At 30.0% G+C, this 14,720-nt stretch overlaps 1 long non-coding RNA gene across 3 annotated transcripts in view; it reads left to right on the top strand.

Moving 5' to 3' along the window:
• Positions 1–14,720, top strand: part of LOC149031087 (uncharacterized) — a 140,711-nt gene that overhangs the window by 37,781 nt on the left and 88,210 nt on the right. Inside the window, exon 6 of one of the 3 annotated variants that reach the window (XR_016178077.1) lies at positions 497–1,147. The exons of 1 other annotated variant lie outside the window; for it this stretch is intronic. This is a non-coding gene — a long non-coding RNA (uncharacterized LOC149031087). Of the gene's footprint in view, positions 1–470; positions 1,148–14,720 lie in introns of those variants that run through there. One more of the 3 variants, XR_016178076.1, reaches the window with a different exon arrangement.

The raw sequence follows: 14,720 nt of genomic DNA, 5'->3' as shown, positions 1-14,720 counted from the left end.
TTAAAATACTTTGAAACCCTCTATTAAGAATAAAACAATTTAATATCAGTAACTCAATAGATAGAAAATAAAAACTTGAATATTTGTATTCCACTAATAAGAAAATAAATTCTAAAAAAATAAGTTATTGGATATAGATATAGCTAAAATACTTTGGAACCCCCTATTAAAAATAGAAAAGTAAAATATGAATAATCCAATAGATAAAAAAAATAAAAACTCTAATTATAATATTACTAATTAGAAAATATATAAATCTAGAAAAAATAATATCTATTGATATAATTGGAATACTCTAAAAACCTTCTAGTCTATCAAGATTAGAAGACTTTAGATTAGAAGGAGTCGTAGAAGAGCGATTGTCCATTATCCGGAAGTGCTTGAGGCAGTAGTAGTAGTAAGAGAGGAAGTAGTAAGGGACTTTGATAACGTGCTTAACCAAGCAGTTAAACGAATGTAAATCTATGCAGATTGCCTGCTGACAAAAATCTTGCAGCTAGTCGCGGCATGGCAATCGTTCGACCATACTCTTGGAACTTCTCCGAGGACATACCGAAGGTGAATGAAGTTCGTGGAACACAGTATGAGAAGGTTTAAAAGAAAAAAAAAGAATAAGTAGAAGTAGAAGAAGTAGAAGAAGAAGAAGAAGAAGAAGAGGAATCGTTTCACGTAGCTGTAGTTGAAGGACACCCATGGGACGAATTAGGCCGCTAATCGCTTCCATGTCGTGCTAGAACCAAGGTACATTAAAGCACTGATTTTCTTCATTCTCATGAACACCCAAAACTCTCTCGTTTACCATTCGTCAGGATGCCTTCGAGCGTCGTTACGAGTAACGACCTCGTTTTCTCTTTTAAGAAGACGAACTTTGACGTTTTCTTCAAAAAGTATCATTATATACTTTTCTTTTTTTTTTAAATTTCTGTTATAAATCTCGTCTATGGGATCGTACATCAGCATTTTTGTAACTTCATTGTGCTTAGAAAATTTGTCATGGTATAATGAAGATTTTTATTAATATAATAAAATGGTTTATGAATATCCTGTAGATTTACTAATAATAAGTATCCTTAATTAGGTGTAATATAAAGTGTAAAAGGATTTGATTAAGTAAATTGTAATGTCAAAATATTTGTAATTGTTTTGCAGCTCGAATTAGGTAGCATATCAAATTTATAATAATCTGATAAATTGGAATTACTTTATTTTATTGTAATATAAATTTATTTATTATTTCATCATGTCTTAAATTAGGTCTAATAGAAGATTTATATGAATCAGATAAATTGTAGTTACTTGTGAATTATTTGAAAAGATACAGTTTTGTTACGTTCAAGTGTTGTACTCGCAAAAAACATTCCACGAAAAGTTTCTCTTAGAAGTCCTTTACAAATTTATTGCTTTCCTCGGTTTGGTATAAGTTAGCGGCTATCATCATTTCGCGTCCTATTAACAATTTAAACAGTCCTATAGGTTGAGAAACGTTCCAGTAGATTATCTTATTGAGCGTGCAGATACACGGAATGGTTTAAAAGTTTCTTGATTATTTGACTAATTTATTATTCTTTTCCGAGACTTTATAATCTAATTTTTACCTTTTTAACATAGTAAAAAATACTACGAGAGAGTCTAGGAATTTTTTAGTTAGTCTTAGAAAACTTTTAGCTCAACCTGTATCTCACATTTTTATCTTCAGTAATTAGGAACTTTTTTCTTCCTTGCTTTTAAGCTTTTTTTTTGTTATTTGTATTTTTCTTTTCTTTTCTTTTCTTTTCTTTTTTTTCTTTTTTTCTTTTTTTTTTCTTCATTTTCGTATTAATCAATCTCTCTTAAATTATTCTTTTTCTTCTTAGTCTCGTAGCAAGAAACGATACTTTGAATATTCATCAAATTCACAAATAACGAGTACCTAGCTCATTCTTCGCATAAATCTGAAATTTCGTCTCGGTATCCAGAAGTGAACTTAAAACTTTCGAAGAATTATCGAATTTCTTTTTTATGGTACATAAAGGGTGTTCCGTAACTATTCGTACAAGCGAGCAGTGACTGATTTTACATGGAAAACTAAGTCAAAGATATCGAATCAAATTTATTCATGAAAGTCTTGTTTTTTGCTGCTCTTTCGAGAAAAATAAATTTAAAAATATCTACTCATTGATTTAATTTTAATTCGATGGATCTGATTCATCGGATATTTCGAAGAACATTTTCGTCCTTTAAAAAAAAAAAAAAAATCATTAAATCTTATTCTACATTTTCCATTGACAATTATTTATATATTTATTCATTTAATATAAAATCATTTTCCATTTGCTAACGTTAGTTATACTGGAACAATTGTATATAAAATATATCTTTTATATTATACTCTTGATAAACCTTGATGAATCTTTCTCATCCAAGGAATATGATAACCCAAACTTTAGGATTAAATCAAAGGAGTACCAAGATTAAAGACGGTTACTTTAGAATTCTTCGACGAAATAAAATGGCCTTAGAATGGTAACTAGAAGTTTCTAATAAGTGTAGAATAAGAAAGAGAAAGAGAAATAAATAAAGAAAGTAAGATAGAAAGATAGAGTGAGAGAGAGAAAGAGAGAGAGAGAGAGAGAGAAAGCATCTCTAAGAGGGTAACAAAACCGGTCCAATGTAAATGTATGTAGATTGGCTGCTCTTTTTGTTGCACTGTGTGTGCGGTTTAGTACTGTGGCGCCGCCATTTCTATCTTCAACCTTCTCTTTCTCTTATTCCTCTTTCTCTATCCTTTTCTTTCTCTCTCTCTCTTTCTCTTTCTAGCCGAATAATCATCCCCTTTGGTAATTATACCCCTTACCTGCCACTGACCCGAGTCTGATTTATGCTGCTTTGCTCGCTGACGTCTAACGACCTCCAGTTCTCTCTTCTTTCTCTATCTCTTTCTTCTTTCTTCTTTCTCTTTCTCTCATGAGTGTTCTTCTCTTTACTTCTCTCTTCGTCTGACGTTGCACATTGGGATTTGCCGGTTCATGTTTCTAGTCCAAGAATCATCGCGAATACTGACAAACAGAAGGAGCTTCCTCCCATCCGACAACGCGTTATTTACATTTCTCTTTGAGCAACGTTGCGCGTTTACTCTGGTGTGATGCATAGACGAGACTAAGTGGAGTTACCTTAAACCATGAGACGAAGAAGGAAAAAAATAGAGAGAGAGAGAGAGAGAGAGAGAGAGAGAGAAAGAGAAATATATATATACGTATATATTACGTTGTGATTTTCCTCTATTTGATCTTAATACATTTAATATCATCAAATTCGCATGCAATTGTCATATAATTTTAGTAATTTCATTTTTACTTATTTCTTTTTTATTTCTATATTTTTTCTTTTTTTTTTTTGAGGAATTTTATAGTATATATTTTTAAAAAAATATTTTTAATATTATATGTAGTTGACTTTGATTTTTAATTATTTTTATTTTATTTTTATATTATTTATATTAGATTATAATATATATCTATATTATTTATATATATATATATATATATATATATATATATATATATATATATATCGAAACTACTGAATCGATCTTAATGAATTTTGTTTTATTTTGTGTGATTTTTTTCAACTAAGGATATAGGCTAGTTTTTATCGCGATTATTTTTATTTTTTATTACTAATTCAAGGATTTATTATTTAAAGGTTATTTTCTTTTGTTCTTCAATTTTTTATAATAATATTTTCTTTAACCTTTACCTATAACTACTAACATTAATTGAATATTTTAAATAATAAAATATATTTGAAAAAAAGACTTTTTTTTTGACAGAGATAAGATAGTAAAATCAGATGGAAAAGTATAGTTTAATGAGGTAAAACGAGTAATATATACTCAGACTATACAGAAGATCTAGAGTAGGTCTCCGTAGTCATTAGGAGAACACAAAACGAGCCAATTTTCTCGTCTTACGATCGTAAGCATAATCGTTTACTCTACCTCCCTTGGCCAGCATTTTTTCAAGCTATTCTCTGTCGTTCCCCATCATGCTCACCTACAGAATTTGTCCTTTATTTTCTTCTTTTCCTTTCCTTCTCTTGTACCCTTTTTCTTTCTCTTTCTATTTCAACATCGATTTTTCGAAGCCAAGGAGACTAACGAGGGCTGCACGTGACGTGAAAATAAGTTGTAAGGGTTGGTGGATATCTAGCAAGACAGAGAGATCATACTACGAAATCTTTTTTTTCCCATTTTTTTTTTTTTTTTATTCTGAGATATGCTACGCGACACAATTTCTTTTTTCGTTGGTATGAATTTTCTTTTTTTTTTTTTTTAAATCTTTCCTGATTTTTATAAAATTTAAATTTATCTCGTAAAAATTCTTTAAAGTGTTTATTTATTAAATACACACAATTATTGATAATAATATTAAAATAAAAATTGACAACAATTTAAAGTAATGTAAAAATTTATACAATTTTTCAAATTATTATACTTTCTTTTCTTTTTCTTTCCTTTTTTTAATCTTCTTAATTAATAAAACTAATCTTAAAAATGTAAAAGCAATTCACTCTAATTAGATTAAAAATTCGATATTTATACAATTTAAAATTATCTTAAAAAATTATAGTGTTTTAAAGCTTAATTTATTATATAAAAAAGATTATTAATGACAATATTAAAATTATCTTACAATAACTAATAGCAATTATTATTAAAATAATTGGAAATAATTGAAAAATTTATATCATTTTTTGAAATTATCATATCGTCTTTATATAGTACAAATTTTTCTTCTCTTACTTTTTAATTTTTTTTCTCTTTCTTCTACTTCTTCTTGTTAATTAGTAAAACAATGTCGAGAAAAAAAAAGAGGTCTCGTCCGATCGATGATCCTTTATTTTACTTTTAAAGGAAGATCAAAACTCGTGCGAATAAACGATGGGAAAGCCGTTAGGATAGTATAGTATAGTAATAACGTGTAAGAGTAGGTTAATCCATCATTGATACCACGGACGAAGGTATATTAATGCCTGGACATTTTCCCCAATGTCGTTAAGAAAAGATCTTAATGAAGTGAGTTACACGTGACCAAGCTCGTGATATGAAATGATTAATCATGGATTTATTCGAGCGTTAACGAACGAACGAACGTTTCACTCTCCTTTTCTCACTTCAACGAGTTTCTCTTTGATTTTAATACAAACTTCTTTCTTTCCTTCTTTCTTTTAAATATAATTCATAATCAATACGATACGTTTGTTCCGAAACTGTTAATCGATATCTTTTATGTAAAATAAAACTTGTAACGAAGAATTACTTTTACAACGTATAATATACTTTTGGAATTATATTATTTTATCTCGAGATAAAAAAAGAAAAAAAAAAGAAAAAAGATATTATTCGATTTTTCTTCAATTGATAAATTATTCGAATATTCGCAAAAATATATATTCATGCTAATTAGAAATAAATAAATATATGAGAGATTCTTAACAATTATTATATCGCTTGTATTTTAATATCAATATCGAATAACCGAATAATATTATTCATTCAATAGAAATCTTTTTTTTATTATTCGAATATTTGTAATTAAAAATTTTCCAATTGTTCTATAGTTTTATCAAATATAAATTCTTTAAAAACGTTATGAATACATATCACCATCCTAGTAAAATTAATTATTCATCTATTTTTCGTTTATCCAAAGTATTTCATTTTAAATTCCAATATTCAGAGTAGAGAGAGAGAGAGAGAGAGAGAGTGAGAGAGAGAGTGAGAGAGAGAGTGAGAGAGAGAGTGAGAGAGAGAGTGAGAGAGAGAGTGAGAGAGAGAGAGTGAGAGAGAGAGAGTGAGAGAGAGAGAGAGAGAGAGTGAGAGAGAGAGAGAAAGAAAGAACAATAATATTACAAAAATGAAAAATATATATTGTGGGTAGCAAACAAGTTTAGCAACATTTATCGCGTATTATTAATAAAGGTGACAATTTTTCATACGTCCGGAATTATAGTTGCGGTTACCGTAGAATTTTTCGACGCAATTTGGTAGACTCCATCGATCAGTCCTGGCGTAGACATTTTAAAAGCAGTCACTTTTCCGTCTGACGTTACCAACTCTTTCTCTCTTTTCCTCTAGTCATCCCCTAGCTAGCAGCTTCTTTCCATCTCAGAATTTGAGAGGAAGGGAAACAGGGGATGGGGGTGGGATTCGCTACTTCGACGAGGGAAAATGACGAGGCAATATCGTCGGGCCGACGTTGGCGAATATGTTAGAATTTGCTAAACTTCCCGTTGCCTACGGGGTCCTCTGCCATCGATTCCTTCCTTCGACGAAAGAAAATACCCCTGAAAGTGTTGTTCCTATCGTTTAAACTTATCCCATGTTCGTTTAAAGCAAGGAAAAGTTTCGAGACGTATAATACATAGCTATCTATCTATCTATCTACGAAAAGAAAAATCTTTTTAGGTCTACGCCAATGGGGATAGATGGGAGGGTGGGGTTAGGGAGGAAGAGAAGAGGGTTTGTAAGGAAAATAAACGAAGGAACTCTAAGGTACGAACGATTTTTGATTTAATCTCGGTGTAACTTGCATCGAAAATTAATCTTCCACTTGCTTTTAATTAACTGATTAAACTTTCACGAGAACGAGAAGTAGGAAGTAGAGGAGGAGGAGGAGGAGAAGAAGAAGAAGAAGAAGAAGAAGAAGAAGGGGAAAAAGAAGAAGAGAAAGAACGTTGATCTTAAAGATATATACATAACTTAGTTTATCTTTCATTATATTTAACTGATTATTTTAGACATGCATATTTATTGGCTCGGTTCATAAATAATGTCTTCATTTTTATTGCTTCTTTCTTTATTATAGGATAACATTAAAATCTAAATTTATAACACTGTGGTATATTTTTATTGAACATTTTTAATTATCTAATAATATTATAGACAATTTATTGTAATATAAAACGTAGACGCGATTATTAAAAAAATAATTTAACTTCGAGTCAAGAAAAAATATTATGAGATAATCGATTCGAAAAGTTCTTATTTTTTTTTTTTTTGGAAACAAAAATATACTATATAAATGTGTTAGCATTTATTCTTGTCAAATTATCATCGTTAGTTTTGTTAGCAAAAAAAAAAAAAAATAAAAATAAAAAAGGGATCGATAAACATCGATAAGGATTTCGATTATAAAATAATAAAATTTGTCCAACGTATAATTTGTAAAAACGTAAAAGAGTAATTTTCATTAGGCATCCTTTCGAGAATGTTACGTTCAGAAAATGACGCTTGAAAAAACTTGTCGTCGTTCTCATCCATGTTTTTTCTTTTTCTGTTTTCGCGGTCGTTCGTTCGCTCGTTTTCCTCGAGGTGAGTTTCGCAGATGTCGTATGTGCACCAACACATTTACAAATAATATACACAGAGAGACATATAGAGACAGATTCATATATATATACACATACATTGTAACTCGAAGATGCTAAGGGAAGGCAATATCCGAGGTTCTGTCGTTGACGCAAGTGCATCCGCGAGACTTTCTCGCGTAAACGTCGTCTTGACGTTGACACATCTAACTACGTGTAGTTCTCCTTCTCACCTGCTGATTTCCTGTCAGAAAAAAGTTTCCCCCACGTTTTCCACATAAACACACACACACACACACATACACATTTTTCTTATCAATAACGCCATTCCCCGATAATAATCTTCGATCGTACATGTCTTTTTATCTAGACATATTTTTTATACGTATATTATTTCTTTTTCTACTTTTTCTCCTTTTACTTAAGCATTTCTCTCGTTGAACAAATTTATTATTATATATTATACGAAATTTCAATTTTTTTTTACTGTGTTGTTGACAGTTCAATTCGGTCGTGGATGATTTTACGTGTAAAAATGAGAGTAATATATTTTTATTTGAAATTTTGCAAAAAAATAATATTTCATTATTCATGTTGAAGAGTACACGTATATCTAAACATTATTTATCACTAACAAAACTATTTTCTTATTTTTATGATTTTATACTCAATGTTTTTCGTAATGTTACCATTTTGTTTTTGACCGTACATTTTATTTTTTCTTAGAATTAGTTTAGTTTGTCTTTAACTGTGGAACATTAAACAATGACGAGCTGTCGAGAATTTTAAACATCGATTTTAAAAACATTGCAATTAAGGAAGAAGAATTATGCGGACAACAGAGCAGGGATTAATTGAATGAGTTTTTTTTTTTTATGAGTAATCAGATGATAAGAGAAAATCTTTAAATATCGAACTTGTTAAGTAGATTTTCTCAAACGACAAATGTTATTCCTTGTTTACCGATTTTGATTTTTAAATATTTAAATTTCACCATTATCCTCATTCTCTTTACCTTTATAAATAATAATCATGAAGTAGAAAATAAACGAACGATCATTTTTATTCTCGATCTATCGTATATAACAAGATTTAATGTATATTAAATCAAATTAATAATTGAATAGAATTATTTATACAGTTGTTTCATCAAGTTCGAAAAAAAAAACAAATAATAATAATTATTCGATAAAATCGGATATTGCGAGTGTGTTCATATGATAAAAAGTAACAAATGTTTGAAATAAATGTAAACAACACCAGAGATGGAAAGTGACTTCGATTGGTTTAATGAAAAATAAAAAATATGAAAAAAAAAAGAAATAAATGGATGAATAGATAGATAACAAGAAAGAAAAAGAAAAAGAGGAGGAGGAAGAGGAAGAAGAGGAGTAAGGGGAACGACGAAATTAAAACGTTGAATCATTGGCGAAGTTGCATAATTCTCTAGGCAGGGAAAACGTTACTGCTGAATAAATGTGAGTTATGCGAGAGAGGAAAGGGTGAGATAGAAAGAGAAAGAGAGAGAGAGAGGAAGGGGGGAAGAAGAGAGAGTTATAGTATGGAACCTACTCGCTTGAACTCGTTAAATTACGTACGACAGTTAAATTTGTAGGACGATGGAAAGTTTTAAACGATGAAAAATCCGAAGTTGACTACACCCCGAGTATGAGAGAGATAAAGATAGATAGATAGATGAATATATAGATAGATCGATAGATAGACAGATAGATAGAATGAGTTAGTTAGTGTGTCGTTTTACTCGTGTATATATGTGTTTATAAATATGTACATATATTTGTATGTATGTGCGTGTGTGTATATATATGGTAACGTTAGTAAAATTGCCGAGTCGAGTTGCCGACCCGTTAAAACGTTCTGAATATTCAACAACGTTTTCGGAGAATTATTAAAGCCATCTTAAGATGATTCTTTCTATCTCTATCTCTCTCTCTCTCTCTCTCTCGTATTTTCATCTGACACGCCTTTAAAACGCGTGTGTGTCATCTATATTTCCTTCAATATTTCTTATCACGACCTTTCTTACAAGAAACTCCTTACTACGTTATCTTTGATCATTCGAATGCTAATAAAACATGCTCCCTTTTTTCTTTTTTGTTCTTGTTTTTTAATCGAAGATAGTATCTATTCTTGCTCGCTAAACTGCTTGATATATTTGATTTTTTTTTCTTCTTATTTCGTTAGATAAAAAACTTGTTCCTTTTATTTTTTTGAGAAACATTTATGAGGATGGGTCGATAAGTTTGGAATTTATTATTTATGTATTTTAATTTTTCTTTTTTGGAAATCAACTTTTTATCGATGGAAACATTAACGACAATATTCTTCTCAAAATTTATTTTTATCATAGTTCGAGATTACGTTGAAAAATAAATGTTAATTTGATCAAGATAAAATTTATCTCCTAAATTTTCTCACCACTATACTCATTATTTTTCATATAACATATAAAATCGTTCATTAATTAATCCATTCCCATATCATTTATCTCATTCTCTCATTATTTCTTTTCATTTCTTATTTTTTGTTTCTTCATCTTCTTTAATTTTCCTTCCCTTTTTCTCTCTAAATCTTTTATTTTCTTTCCCGTTGCCGGACATCTGATATGATCCTTGTTACGTAATTTCAACAAACTCTCGTTAATATTAACGCCCATAGGTGGATAACATAAGCTACTGGTCGAACTAGTTCAGCACGTTCGCACAAATTACACGCACATACGTATAGAAACGCACGTATGGGAAAACGTGAGCTTATACCAACGTACCTCTATACCCATACGTCGTAGATAAATATGGGCTTACGGGAGTGCATTATTCTAGACGCGGACCACAGTAAAAGCAATTACATATTGCTGTTCGTATGAATGGACAATGGAGGTGCATAATGAACATATTGCTGGTTGGAACACCAGCAGTAACACCACCACCACCACCACCACCACCATTGGGTACCCAGTAACAACGAGTGCTGGTATGCGGTGGTACGTTTATGCAGATTCGCGGACAATTTGACTGGAAACCAATTTCGACTACGCGTCTACCATCCCTTGATACCAAAAACCCCTACCCCACCCCCATTTAAAACCCCCTTTACCTCTTCCTCCTCCTCCTCTTCACCTGAACCATCCTCACCCCTTCTACTTTCATTCTTAGCCAACCTCTCTTCTATATATTTTCATAATTACGTGCGGTGTGCGCGTGCGAACAAAACGCGAACGTTAAATCCTTCTCTTACCGAACGACGTAAAACTTTTCCCAAACGTTCTCTCTCTTTCTCTCTCACATATTATCGTTTAAAATTTGAAAGAGAGAGAGAGAGAGAGAGAGAAAAGGTTAGAGAAACCCTATCGTACTAATGAGAGAAACTTGTGCCTCGTGCCGAACGATAAAAGCATCGTCGAACTTATGCCAAAAGGAATTTACGTCTCGATTCTAGGAGCAATTTCATTGAAAATTTATGATTCTCTTTCTCTTTTTTCTGGTTTTTTTTTTGTTTGTTCTCGCTTTTACTCTCTCTTATATTTGGCCTTTCCATTCTCTGTTGTTTTCTTTAGGGTGGTTTACAAATGAGAGAAGGTTCGAAAGGGAATGAAAAAAAAGGCAAATCTTTTGCCGACTTGGTCTAATAACTCGATCTCGTTTTTCTTTCCTATATTTTTTTTTCTCTTCCATTTTAATCATTTTCTTTTTAACCTTTAAGCTTTTCTTTTTTCATCGTATAAGTTTCTTAAGTTCTATGAAGTTGTTACTTATGAAGACTTTTTCTTTCTTTCTCAATTTTTTTTTTCGAAGAAATAATGCGATGTATTACAGTTTTCGAAAAAATGAATAGAAAGAAAAAGATGATGAAGAAAAAGAAGAAGATTCTACGAAAGAGGAAGGTTATAAAGGTAAGAGAAAATAGAAAAGTGTTTTATCTCCTTCTTGGGTATTTCTCTCTTTCGTTTTCTCTTTGAAGGGATTTCGTCGAATTTTACTTGATAGTTACGATGGCCAATGATAATGGCGTATTTCCTCTCAACAAAGTCTCAGAGGGAGGGAGAAAAAAGAGAGTAATAAAAAAAAAATAAAGAAAGAGAGAGAGGGAGAGAGAGAGAGAGAAGAGAGTGTGTGTGTGTCTGTGTGTACATGTGTTTGTGTGCGTGGGTGTATCAAAGAGTAAGATAAGAGGAAGTAAAAAAAGAAAAGAGAAAAAGATAGACGAATAAATGGAACGAAAAAGACGCCTAGATAAACGGAACAGTATAAATAGAAAAAGAAAGAGAGAGAGAGAGAGAGAGAGAGATACATTGTGTAACAAAGATAAAGATAAAGAGAAAGAGACAAAGAGAGAAAGTTCTACCAAGGGAGAGAGTATAGGAACAAGATCGAAGATAACAACGAAAAGCTAAAAGGAAGAGTTGTAAACTCTAGGAAGAAAAGCACGATAAATCTATCAAGGGAAAGGTCCTTAGGCCAGGCGACGCTGCCGAAAGGGATTCAAAGATTTATCTTCGAATCCGCGATTCTTCCTGCCACCTCGCTATCTTTTCGAATCTTTCACGGATACCTAAAGGAAAAATAAAAAGATAGTAGTCTCAAGAGGTGAATGCTGACGTATTACGACAAACATCTTATCGTTTTTAGAAATTTGCTTTTCTTTTCTTTTTTTATTATTATTATTATTATTATTATTATTATTTTCTAAATCACGCTATTAGGCTGCGTCTATCTATATATAATAGTAATTATAACAATTAATTGATTTAATTTTTAATATGCAATAATTAGGGGGAATGAAGACATTTAATATATATTAATAGTAATATAAAATAAATATATTAATATTTATATTATATTACTAATAATTTTTTATAAAAATATATTTTATAAATATAATAGTATATATATATATATATATATATATATATATTAAAGTAATATTAGTATGTGAGATAATATTACTTTTATATTCTTAATAATTAAATACAAAAATAGGAAATAATAATAGTAATATATTAATATTTTTTAAATAATACAACACTCACACACACAGATAAAAATACCAATAATTATAGACACATAAAAAATAATAATATTTAACAATAATATTTTAATATAAAATAACATAAGATAAGATAATAATTTCGTTGTATCTATATAACTATATATATATATATATATATATATATATATATATATATATATATATATATATTAAAATAATAATAATGATAATAATAATAATTCAACAAATAAATGAAGAAATTTAATATTAATCCTAATTATTAAAAAAAGATTATTTAATCAAATTTTTTTCTTATAGTAATTACGAAGTTATATATTACAGTAACAGTAATACGCGTCTAGGAAAATTATAGTAGAACGTAACACTCGAGCCACGATTTTTTTTACTCTTTCATTTTTTTTTCTTTCTTTCTCGTACCCTTTGTACCTATACCTATGTAGTTTGAAAAAAAAAAGAGAAAAAAAAACATATATCTCGGTAGGAGTTAGTTTAGGAGCAGTGGCTTGTACGATATACGAGCGAAGTTATCCGAAGTCTGGATATTGGAATTTTAATATACGTTACGATCGAACGACCTGCACCTTCGCCACTAACCTCTCGTAACGTAGGAGGTATGTACCTACCATCGACATACTCGAACAACGTACTCCTATTGCTGTACACACACACATATATATATATATATGTATTTATACATACATAGATACATAGCTCACCGATCGTTACTACGTTTACTTCCTATCTTGATTCTCTTCTCCACTTTCCACCTATAACCGTCTTCTTTATTTTTTTTTTTTTTACCTCATCGTAAATACTAACAAAATAATACTTCCTTTATGCAAAATCACATTAATACTGAATTTTTTCATAAATCATATTTATACTTTCTTCAATCACAAATTTTTCGTTCATTCGATAATAACGATCGTTATTTTAATTGAATTTCATTTAATAGTTGATTGAGATTATTTATTTAACAGGTAAGCTAAATTGGTTTAGCATTCATTTTCATTGTGTGATGGAAAAAGGACGTGAATGCTTTCGTTTCGTTGTAATTAGTTTTAAATAAAAACTATTTATTGTTTGTTATATATTTTTGCCGTTCATTGTAATTTTTCACTGTATGCGAACGATGCTTAAATATTAGTCTGATTTAATTGGACGATAGGTACACGTGTTTACGATAATTAATTTAATAACTATTTTTTCTAAATCATTGCATACCATACGTAATCTTATTGTAAGATTTATTATTTATATTTAAAGAAATTTGACTTTTCTTTTCTATTCCAAATTTAATTTAATTTATTAGGGAATTGATAATTTAATTAATTAATAATAAAAGTATTTAAAAAATAGTTTTTTTTTTTAATTAGATAGTTGCTAAACGTACTATAATTTATTTGATACAAACTTGAAAAAATCTTGATACACCGACTCGATCCTTCAATTATTTTCTTCCTTTTTTATTTCATTTTGTTTTGGAAAAAACTGTCAATACGTTGGATAAATAAAAACAAAGGTTTTTTTTTATAGATCGGAAGAAAAAGTTTCATCAATTTCATACATGCTTAATAAAATAAATTGATTAGTGAATTGGAATAAATGTAAAAAGAAAAAAAAATCAAGACACCCCATTTCGATGATCCATGTTTCATTTTCTCTCTCTTTAATCTTATTTTATTTCGTAAGTGTCAGTGCGTTAGAAATAGGAGAAAGGTTTCCATACATCGAAAGGAAGACGGTTTATTTCGACTATAAATCAATTGTCCATGCATGCTATGCATCGGAATAGGTCGGTATGCATTCGGTATGCATAAAACGCTACTGGTCTGCCCGTTGCACGTCCCAAATACTATTTCCAATGCCAGTAACGTGGCTCACAACCCTCCACAATACGGAAATCCCCCTTCCTTTGGCCCTGTTCACCCCCATTGGCTTGCACACTTTGAACGAACCGTCTCGTTACGTTACTCCTGCTTTTTATTTACGCCATAGTCCTGTTATTTCTATCCTTTATCCTATATCCTCCTGATTTTCCTTTCTCTTTCTCTCTCTCTCTCTTTCTCTCTTTTTCTTCCTTTGCGCTACCACCCTTTGCCATTTGTGATAGCAAACGAGACAAACTATCTTTTTCTTATCCAACTTGTAAACCTGCCAACAATTTTGTGTATATGTGTATGTGTATTTATTCTAATCATTCCTTTAAATTTTTCTTAACGAACCTTTAAACCTTTCAAAAGATCAGACATTTATCATAAAATGTTTTTATTTCGTTTAATATATTATTTATTTTATTTAAGGTGATATTTTATAATCCAATGATTACATATTACTTACTT

The sequence above is a fragment of the Polistes dominula genome, unplaced genomic scaffold (assembly GCF_049000335.1).
Source record: "Polistes dominula isolate Pdom_NZ unplaced genomic scaffold, Pdom_raw_medaka contig_12, whole genome shotgun sequence".
Classification (NCBI taxonomy): domain Eukaryota; kingdom Metazoa; phylum Arthropoda; class Insecta; order Hymenoptera; family Vespidae; genus Polistes; species Polistes dominula.
The sequence above is the reverse complement of the archived record's forward strand: the minus strand, read 5'-3'. Positions and strand labels throughout refer to the sequence as shown.